Consider the following 11,471-nt stretch of genomic DNA (forward strand, 5'->3'; position numbering starts at 1 on the left):
AGACTTAGATTTACAATCTTTTTTTTTAGCTTCTACTTTGAATGCTTATAAAAAGGCACTTAATAGAGCTACTTGTTTCTAGATCTAAGTAATTGTGTGTGTCAGTTTTACAAAATGCTGTGGGAAGTGCAGATCCTCAGCTTGTTTTTAATTAAAGGCCACACAGTATTAGTTACAAAGCTCTATACATTTACAATCCATGAAAGCAATGAATGCTGGGTAACAAATGGTGAGGTTTGAAAAGCTCAACTAACTTCCCTCTTGAGGCAATGTAAATCATCAACGTGCGTGGGGCTAGGAATCATTCAATCCACTAAAATCTCTGAATCCTGCAACGCTGCTGAGAAATAAGACTTTAAAAGCCTATTCAAGCTTCTTCCATGAAATCATCTCATACATATCAGTCAAATATCTAAAAGTTATCCAACTTCCATCTAATGGTAAAGCTTTTACATTGTTCAATTTATTAACACATGAAATTGTTCTGAAAAATTGATAAACTGATATTCTCTCCAGTATACGCAAAGACCTGGATTCTTACTTATCCAGTTTACTCTGTGGGGCTGTCAGGGTGATGGTTACAGTTCTTTGATTTTCTCCATAGCCCCAGGCCTCTGGTTGCTTTAACCTATGCCAGCTGGCAGAGGTTCCCTAGGGACCATTGCAACATGGGTTTAGAACTGCCTGTACTTTATCTATCCTTCTTCCCCACTTAAAGCACAGAAGGCTGCACAAACAGCGGACAGTAAATGACCTAGCTATGGGGCACCCGTACCAGGTTAGAGCAGTAAGACTGTGGTCTTTGGGCCATGTAGACATGATGTTGGAGATATCAGACCAGCAAGAAGGAATATGTGACAGAAGTATTGATATTTTTTGGTCATTCCATGCTGACTGAACAGCTCAAACAATTGTAATAGTCACAATCTCACATTTTTGGATCATATCCTCCATGTGTTTCTTCAACATATAGTGTGGAAAAGGGATTAATGTTGGTCACGGAGCAGGTCTTAGTGTCCTTGTGCTTTATTAATATATGTATTTAAATGTACTCCAGCCTCTTTCAGATGAGATCCCAACCATTTACACTGTAGATATGTAGTTTTCATAGTGTGAGGCTCATGGACATGTCTTTAACAATAGGAAGTGCATCTTCTAGCTACTGCTTTTCAGTTGAGAGTCCTGTGGTATTTTTAGCTGTGATATTTCTGGACATTTTAAATATACCTTATGGTTTCAACTATCTTAGTTTTATAGAGCTAATTAGCAGATGTGTTGGAATTCTTCAAAGTCCATTACTTTTAAAATATATTCGACAGTTCTAAGGTCCTATTTTCCAGATCTACCCTCAGTATTTTGTTTCAGAAATGCCAAAAGAGTGTCAGTTTGGTTTTAAAATATCAAGAATACCTGAATAATTTAATATACAGAGTTTCTCACAGTGGAATATTGTAATGTAGTAGGCAAAGGTATAACAAAACACAGTGAGACTGTATAAAGTCAAGTGGAAAAGAAGTACACATTTTTAACTGCACAGGTAATTAATGTTTGAAAATACTTATCAAAATATATTCTATATTTATCAGTCAAAAACTTTTCATGTAATTTTGATATCTGTGATTCTGTGAATTTTGATATCTTTCTAAAACATGTCAACTAATTTTAGCTACATGTTGAAATTCCTTGGTGGTTTTTGTTATTTGACATCTTAAGAAGGAGGCTGTATAACACTTCTTAGCTTGTAATTTTGTAGAATAAGTCATATCTGGTCTATGGGTTGCACCTGTAAAAATATGGTCATTTGTGTATCAATCAGACAGAGTATAGCTGATTTTCCTGCACTCCTCAGGCCTGGAACTTTTAAAAGGAGTAGTTAATGAAACAGAAAACTTGAAAATCTCTTTTCTGTGAGCAAGGAGAAAAGAGCTGGCAACAAAGAACAGTGGATAAAATGCATAAATTCTTGCTTTCTTTTTTTTTTGTGATTGTGATAGTTCTTGATCAGGTTTTCCTCATGCTAAGGATACTATTGAGATTTGAAAGGACACTGAGTGCAAGGCAAGGTGAGGAACGTACAGGGAGGAAAGAGGATGACTTCATCAAAGATAATGATTAAGACATCACACTGGTGATAATGTCCAGAAGATTTTAAACTAAGGTAGTCCATAATAGACTTTAACGTTAAAGAGTTCAATTTATGAGTTAGAAAAATTAGTGTAATTTGTTGATATCTTATGCTACAAGCATTTTGACATTGATCAAGCCACAGTACACTTCCCATAGATCAAGAACAATAGCAATCTTTTTAAAGTCTGAAGATAGGTAAGTGAAAATGGAAACATGTTGAAATATAATGAAATAGAACATATAATGGGTTAAGGTTATAAACTGTGCTATAACCAGTGGCTATTTTGATTAATTTTCAAAGCAAGGTAAAATATGTGTGTTAACTATAGAAATTATATAAACCAGAAGTGTAATACTGCAAAGGGCTCAGTATTTTTTTCCATTTAAATTATACTGCATTTTTGGGCATATTACAAAAATTTTGAAGTACAATATACTTATTTCTATTCCCGTTTCTCTGAGTGCATGCTGTTAACCTAGTATGCTTCTAAATCCAGTTTAGTAAATGAACTATCTGACAATATTTATAACCTTTCAAATTGAGCACCCGTGAAAAGATTAGCAGGATCTTGGCATCAGTTCTTTTATGTAAGTGACTGAAACATGATAAAGCTTGATGAATCTTCCTTTGCTAGAGTATAGAATCATATAATCATACAATCACTAAGGTTGTAAAAGACCACTGAGATCACCTGGTTCAGCCATCAATCCATCCCCACTGTGCCCACTAAACCTTGTATTCTGCACATTTCTTGAATACCTTAAGGGAACGTAACCACCACTTTCCTGGGCAACCTGTTCCAATACTTGATCTCTCTTTCAGAGAAGACAAATATTCAACCTGAGCCTACCCTATTGCAGCTTGAAACCATTATGTCTGTTCCTATTACTGTTATCTGGGAGAAGAGACCAACCCTCCTCCCCCACTACATCCTCCTTTCTGGTTGTTGTAGAGAACAGTAAGGTCTCCTCTGATCTTCCTCTTCTCCAGACTAAGTAATTCCCTCAGTTGCTCCTCATGAGACTTGAGATTCTCTCATAGGGTGTTTCTGGCCCCCCCAAAAGACCTGTGATTGACAATACATTTTTTTAAACTGCAAGTAAAGAATAGAAATTGGAAATACTAGTGATAGATAGGCCTAGTGATGTCTTTTAAACCTGGTGATCTGAAGTCAACTCTTGTGTCTGGAAATCCTATCAGATATTCAGTGACATCACTGTACCTGATATTTCATTTCTTTTTTTGGTTGTTCTTAAGCATCCATGCACTGTTAGTAACAGGTATAGAATGCTATTGGTTTAACAAATTGTGTGTACTTTAAATGCCTTTTCTGATCCCTTCCTGCCTTGGTCTTCAGTGATCATTTAATCAACTCAGTGTATACAATCCAATATATTTGTTTCTACTTTACATTTATTTGGCTTTCATTAAGTGTATATAAAGATGCTAATGGGATCTATAATTTAAAGAAAACATATTTTTTTGTCAGCTCAACATTTTATTTCCTAAAAATAGTAGACTCTATTTCTTATTTGTTAATTTATGGGTAAATTTTTTGGAAGTGTTAAGGCAAGAGGATGTCCTGTGTAAATATTGAAGCTGTACATGAGGTAGAAGTCCATTTCCTCATTATGGAAATGCTTTAATGTTATATATATATACTTCTGAGATAGACATTTTAAATTAAAAAATTAAAAAGATTGTTTAGGCTAAAAATAAGAAAAAAAAACCCACTGTTTTGAAAGTACTGAATAAATAAAAATTGCATACAATATATGTACTTTCCTACTGGCAGTATTCTGCATTTGAATTTAACCTTGAGATTATTCAGAAGAAATGGAGTAGCAAATTATGGTCATGTGCATTGTAATTACTGCACTTGCCTCTTCTGCCATGTACCAGTACAGAAGGATTCTTTTTTGTGTGTGTGACAAAACGACACAGACAAATTAAGTGACCATATTGAGAGAAGCTGGGTAATGCATTATATATTGTGCCTTTGTTTACAGGCCTCAAATGTCCTATCCAGAAATTTACTAAAGACTATATTAAAAACTTGCGTATCTTTAAGTTATTTCCATTAACTGGAAATAAAAGAAAAGAAACTTGTTTTCAACATAATCACTTTTCATCTGTTTTGGAAGGAATATCTTTATATTTTTATCAGTCTAACCTGTACAGTAAGGATTTGTTTGTATATGTGAAATAACACCACACGTCATCTTACGCAATGCTCACTCCAGAAATCCACCTGCAGTTGTAAGTGCAAAGTTTAGTTATTTTTATAGAATTCAACGCCTGTTCAAGTACTAAATAAAATAACTCAAAATATAATGGAAGCATTAAACCTTATAATTATTGTAGTTTCCAATATAAAAGAATTGATGTTTGTTAAAGATTGAGTAGGAGAAGAAATGGGAACAAATTAAAATGTATTTTTCTTTAAAGCAAATAGACTTTTATGTATTGTAAGGCAGATTTTTTTTTTTTTAACAAGTAAAAAGCATTAAAAAAAAAAATAAAAATGCCAGCTCTGACATTTCCTGTCTGATGACAACGATGAGATCCAGCCTGTTAAGGGCTTAAAATGAATGTCTTGTCTAATTTGTGCTCTTCATTTTTATTTCATTCCTCCCAACTGTCTCATCTTACCCCACCTGTCACACATCACACCCCACCTTACTTTTTCAGATTTTTCAAGCTTTGCCTTTTGTTTTTCCCCATCTTAAATGTGATCCAGCCTTTTCTCTTTAACTATTCACTTTACTTTTTGCCTCTTCACCACTATTTAATTTCCTCTTCTCTGTTCTACTTTCTATTTTCTTTCTTAAATGAATTCCAGAAATGTTGTATTTAATAGAAATAAAAGAAATCTTAGTACTTAAAAGCGTGCATGCTTATCTTAAAACAAAGCAGCAATTAATTGATGTCTTTAATAAATTATCCTGAACAAAGCCTTAACGAATTACCCAGATATAACATTAGTATTACAAATGTCTGTTGAGGTATTTTTAAAAATATCTAGTTAAAATTATTGTTTTGTTGTCAGAATTTTGTGAATACTCCACACCTGAGCAACAAAATTGTTGTACATGCTGGTAAGAGGCACACAACTTGCAAGTCACTAGGCTTTTTTAACTGTATTCATTCCTAAGTCTGAGATATAAGCTGACTTCTCATAAATTGGTTCCAATTGTAGCCTACTTATTTTGGATGCACACATGTTCCCTAAAACAAGTATTTCCAATATATGTGTATTAGGCATGAACAGCTAAATAGCTATATAGATTTTCTTAATTGTATTTGTATCCTGATAACATTTCATTCTGGACTTTGCGTCAAAAATATATGACTTTGAGTGTTAGGAGACATTGGAAAAACATCCAAACAACCAAAATGTAGATGCAAATACTAGAAAGAGATTAGCAAATAATGATAAAAGTTTGGTTTGAAGCTTGGTTGACTTGCCTGACTTGAAAAGTGATTAAACCACGTAATCTTAGTTTTATTTCTTATTATTATTGACAGTAATCAACGATTGAGTTGAATCTAAATTCATCATAACTTGTTGAAGCTCTGTAGTTCTTTTTTGATTTCTTTTTCTGTCATATTAAAAAATGTTTTTGACTTTAATGATGGCACTACTTATTTCTTGCTGTGATAATCCTGATTTTTATTTTTCTATTTTTTTTTTCCAAATATCATTTTATTTTTTTCATTTAAAGTTGCAAACTATGTTCTGTAATGCTGCCTGTCACACATTAATGTCAGTGACTCTAAGCTATGTTTAAATTATCCACTGGCATATAGTAATTATCCAGAACTGCAAAATACAAGGCAATATCCTCTGATGTGTAATTTCAATTCTGTATGTAATTCTTTAGTCTTAAGCACATCTGGAAAAAATATCAGTTTAACTTTTGATATTTGGTGTCTTGAAGTTGTTGTTTTTTTCCTTTTTTTTTTTTTCCCCCTGAAATCCTTTAAATATGAAAACATTGCAATAGAAAGCATCTTGAATACATGTCCAAACTGAAATGATATGATGGTGACCACAAAACATGTCACACTGCAATTGTGCTTCTGAATGGCTCTCATGAAATTTCTTTCATAATTTTGATTGCTTTAATGTCCATTGAAAGAGTTTATGAAACTTTTAATCTACCTCAGAATTAATTGTAATACGTTTTGATGATAGAATTTGTAACCACTTGAATCTCCACTACACAGAATTTGTCTAAATCATTGATAGTTTCCATCTTGTAATATGCTGAAGAAGAACAATAGCAATACTGTACATCTATTCAGCATGAAGCTTCATTTTAAATTTTATTTTCTGTCCTCTCTTTTGAGATGTTGCTTCACACTAAACACATGCATATAGACACTGTATTGGTATCAGACATAAACTATGTGAATTCTGATACCTTTTCATCCGTTGTACACTAAGAATTCTAGTTTTTAAATGATATCCTGCCAGCTTTTTCACAATCCATTAATTCCTGGATCAACATCAGAAGGAATGTCAGAGCAGAGTGAAATTCTTGTAAGACACAGATGTCAGGATCAAAAGTCAGAGACATTCTCAAAACAGCAGGGTAGCATGCTTGTTAGACCTTAATCGTAACAATTAGTATCTGCCATGTGACATTCTCTATACTCTGTCTATATTTCTGTTAAGTTCCAGGCATGCTGAAAAGAGAAACTATTTCTTGAAGTTGGATGGAAAACTACATGGGCTATTAGTCTTCTAATTGCCCTTTATCCTAGTATTTGCAAACTTTTCAATAGTGTACTACCTTAAATGGTAAAATGAATATTTCATTTTTAAAACATGCTTCATTCTAACTTCAGATTGAAATCATTTTACATAAAAAGTATGCAATTCTGTTCTGAGAAGCATTTATTATTTCAAAGTATCCATTTAATATATATAGTTAATGGTTAATTAACCTTCAGGAAAATGGCTTCTGGAACTAAATCTATCCACACTGATGTGTAATATTATATACAAAAAATAATTCATTCTTGAGAGTTAGAGGTTAATGTTATGCGTAATTTATAAGTTTCATTTTTTAAAAACTGTTTCTAACCATCCTTGCTCTGAGTATTTTACTTTCAGAAAAATAATCCCAGAATAAAAGAAGAATATTATTCTTGACATTAGACAATAGAGGGTACTGAAAAGTTTAGCCTCCTCTCTTCAACTGCATTACATTACTGCACTGAGAATCTAAGATTTAATAACCATTTTGGTAACAGAGTTTTGCAGTCCTGTGTTTGTCATTCTTCTGTGTGATATGCTATAGGCACATTACAAGTTATTTTGCCACTATTCTTTTTCCTCTTTCTTAGCCTGCCGTTAATTACTACAGTGATGCAGTGAAAGCTGTCAAGCATGTGAACAAAACTTCTCAGTGTGGCATAGTGGAGAAGGGTAAGAAGGGAGAAGGGTAAGAAAGGGAGAAGAAGTGTCCTCAAAAAAATGAAACAGGATCTTTGTAGCACTTTTAAATATTGATCAACGTTGATAGTTTATATACCATATATGACTTTATATATATATGTTTTATATAAATATTATGAAATACAGGAATTTGGCTGTGATAGAAATGGGGAAGTTACATGAAAAATACAACTAATATTTTCTTATGCATTTTTAAAAAATGCAATGCAGTGTTACGGAACAATGAAGAAGTTTGCTAATGTGTCTTACTGTTGATCTGAAGATGTGAGAATAGATTTCATTCTCTAGTCAGGCTTGAAAGAGTTAATCATTTTGGCTGAAGAATTGAAAGTGGTTGAATACGAGATCTTGAAGAATTTAATGACTGAAATCAAGCAGCAGAGGGGGGGAGATTGAAAATAGGGCAGTGAGATTGAGAAGCACTCAAGAAAAGTGTATTGTAGATGTGGAAGAAACCTTTCCAATGAACTACTATCTCTTGAAAGGAGAGAAGAGAGTCTACACTGAGACAGGATAGGCATTTAAGGCAGTGATTGTAGACAGTGGCTTTAAGGAGTGTGAAGGCAAGAAGTACCAGGAAAAAAAATGGAATTTGCCAATATTAGGCTCTTCATAATAATAGGAAAAAAAAGTGCTGTTAGGCAAAAGAGTAAAGTATGTGAAGGAACTTTTTATAAGGGCAGGTAGTTACAGGACAAGGGGAAATGGTTTTAAACTGGAAGAGGGTGGATTTAGACAAGATACTAGGAAGAAACTCTTTACTGTGGAGGTGGTGAGACACTGAAATGGGTTGTCCAGTGACATTATGGATGACCCCTACCTGCAAGCACTCAAGGCCAGGCTGGCTGGGGCTTTGAGCAGCGTGGTCTGGAGGGAGGTGTCCCTACCTGAAGCAGGGGGTTTGGAAGTAGATGACCTTAAAGGCTCCTTCCAACCCAAACCATTCTTTGATTCATTGATTCTATGAACAGACAGTAAAACTAGTAACGTAAGTTTGGGAAAATTATGGTATATCAGAAATGATGATCTAGTCAGAAATTTCAACTGTATAGAAATGCAAGAGATGGTAATAGGTAATAGGAGAAAAAATAATGGGAGAAGATTATATCCTTTTAATTTATCAGTGAAAAGAAAATCAGATCTGAAAAGCAATAAAGAAGTAGAGAGTGCATACTGCAGACAGACAGGAGGAAGGGTTTGGTAAGGAGCTGATGATGGAACTAGAGCAATGAGGCTGGTGACTCTATGGTTATCCATAATGGAAAATAGCTGTTTTCAACTGAGAATCCAGCCAAGCTATAAATAGAAACAGTATAGTTCATGTTGATTTATACCTTATCAGCATAGATAAACCTTATCAGAGAAGCAGCAATTACACTTTGTATTATTATTTTATCCAAACTGCCTCCTGAGCATTAGATTTAGTTGGAGATAGGTTGTATCTTCTCCTTCCTGTAGCAGACTACTGTGATATTTTACAGGCTGATATTCCTCAACATGCCAAGGTCTGTAGAAGATCCTGCCATCTGTGCTTGTTAACTTGTGAAGAACACACAGGTGTTATGAAACAAGACATTTTTGTTTCTAAATGCACATTTAAAATTTATAGATGCAAGTGTGCTATGTAGCTGTCCTTCTTCATAAGATGAAATGAATGCAATAAATTAACTTTCTCTTTTATTTATCATCATTTTGTCTTCATCTCTGAAATCTTAGGTATTTTGGAAGCTGCATAAATAGTAATAACACTTTATTCTTGTATGCTACATATTCTGCATGTTAATATATGAGAGGAAAATAGCCGCCTACAGGAAAGCCATTAATCAGAAGGACTAAATGCCAAACGCAAAAAAATAATGAATTCACTAATGGCTTTCTCTTCTTTATCCCTGCTGTTATCATTCAGCTACTTTCCTTTATCTGCAGTTTCCTCACTTTAAAAGTGTATTTACACAAACATGCCCACTTTTATAATCGCAAGCATTTAATAATACAAAAATAGTAGCTGCAAACAAATAATGCTCTTGGGTTATTGAATGGAAACATGAAATTCCTGTTCAAGGGAGAACAAAATCTGTGAGAAGCTGGAAATGAATGTTATAACTAACCAGATATTCCCAGTTTTCTAAGACTATTTTATGCATTAGACTGAAACTGTGCATCAAGGGAGAGGATTTTATTGATCATTCTTTGCTTTTGCGTGGTAAGAGAAATTCTACAGCAGGTACCTAAATTTCTTTCTTTCTTTCTTTCTTTCATATTTTTATTTGAGAGAGGAGGTGCTTCAACCTGCATGTGTTTATGTTTTTATGGTATTGAGGAATTATGAGTAAATGAACGAGAAAGTAGAACAATGTTTTGAAGAGGTCCAGTTTACTCACAGTTTTGATCATTGTTTCCCATAAGAACAACTGTTAGTTTAGCATACACTGTTTCATTTTTCTGCCTCTGCGTTTTTGGTATTTGGTTGTAGATAAGAAGTTTGTTTTCAGTTTATTTTAATCCTTTTTTTTTTTTTTGGTCGTTCAGAGGTTTTTTAAAAATACAAAGTGAAAAACATTAGGTTTGTTTATTATTTTTGCAGATAAAATATTTGTCTCCTAAAAACACCTTTTAAATCTCAAATCTAATTAATATGAGCTTGATTCTAGTTCTGCAATATCGAGAATATTTGAACACAAAAAAAGCAGAAAAGCCTTTAATTTAATGACACAGAAGCAGGTCTTCTACTGTACCACAGAACAGCCATTTGGACGCTCACTTCTTTTTGGTAATTCAGGAGAAATGTGTTCTTTAATTAATTCTACAGTTAACTTGTAAATACTTCAAGACGTTCATCCATATTGACTTCCCTGACTAATAAACACAGTTTAGTGTGTATATATATATGTGTGTGTATGTTTTTATACACTATTCATAATGCATAGTTATTTACGTATTTATATGTATGTCTGTCCTCATCATAATTCATATGTATTATCATCTAGGACATCTTCTGTCTGGGAATGTCTTTTCCCCTTTTACAGTCTAAATAAAGACAAGATACACGGTTAAGACTCAAAGAACCATAAGAGGACTAGTGAATTTATTGGAAATGTTCACCATAGGTAGTTCTGAAGTCAATTCTTCTGTGCTCAGGAGAGCCAACGGATACAAAAATACTTTGTTTCTACTTTTTGAGTTGCATCAATAGAAACAAACTGAGAATACATTATGGCATCAGTTGATTTCAAGAACATAAAAAGACTTTTCAAGTTCACACAGAATGTTTATAGTTAATTATGAATTGAAGTTTGGTCTGAGTCATAAACTTTACTGTTGGCCATTTTTCTTCTGCTTGCAGGGTGCATGAGTAACTTCATTTTCCAGAACCTTTAGCTGAATATGTGAACTATAGCCAAAGCACGTTTCAGAAGAAGGTATAATTCATAAAGTTACTAAGAAACACTTCCTGTTGGTTGTTGTGAAACCATTAGATAGAGACTTTTTTCTTGCCAGGATTAGCAAAAAATAGAAAGACAGCAGAAAAGCAAGTCACTGCAATATATGAAAACCTGGATAGCTAGACCATTGTGTTTTGTAATAAAGACTGTTCCAGTTGAATTACCAGGGACATTTCAAGAGTCTACAGGAAACAGTAAAAGGAATGTTACATCAAGGATACTACGCATAAGTAATTTTGAATTCCACTTATTTTTTGAAACTTAAATTAGATTGCTATGTAGGAAGAGTTCTCGTATAGGTTAAAATGCAATCTCACACGTAGGTCTCAGTGTTATCAGCAAACAGTTGTGCAATTGGATGTCATTTGGAATGTCCCCTGTTTGTTCTTCAAACATTTATCTCATTAAATTTTTGGCTGAAATCCTCTGCTAT

The 11,471-nt window shown here is 33.6% G+C and overlaps 1 protein-coding gene across 19 annotated transcripts in view; it reads left to right on the top strand.

The window, feature by feature from the left end:
• LOC116237840 (uncharacterized) overlaps positions 1–11,471 on the top strand; it is a 202,483-nt gene that overhangs the window by 56,816 nt on the left and 134,196 nt on the right. The window lies entirely within an intron of this gene.

The sequence above is a fragment of the Phasianus colchicus genome, chromosome 5 (assembly GCF_987193195.1).
Source record: "Phasianus colchicus chromosome 5, bPhaCol1.hap1.1, whole genome shotgun sequence".
NCBI lineage: Eukaryota > Metazoa > Chordata > Aves > Galliformes > Phasianidae > Phasianus > Phasianus colchicus.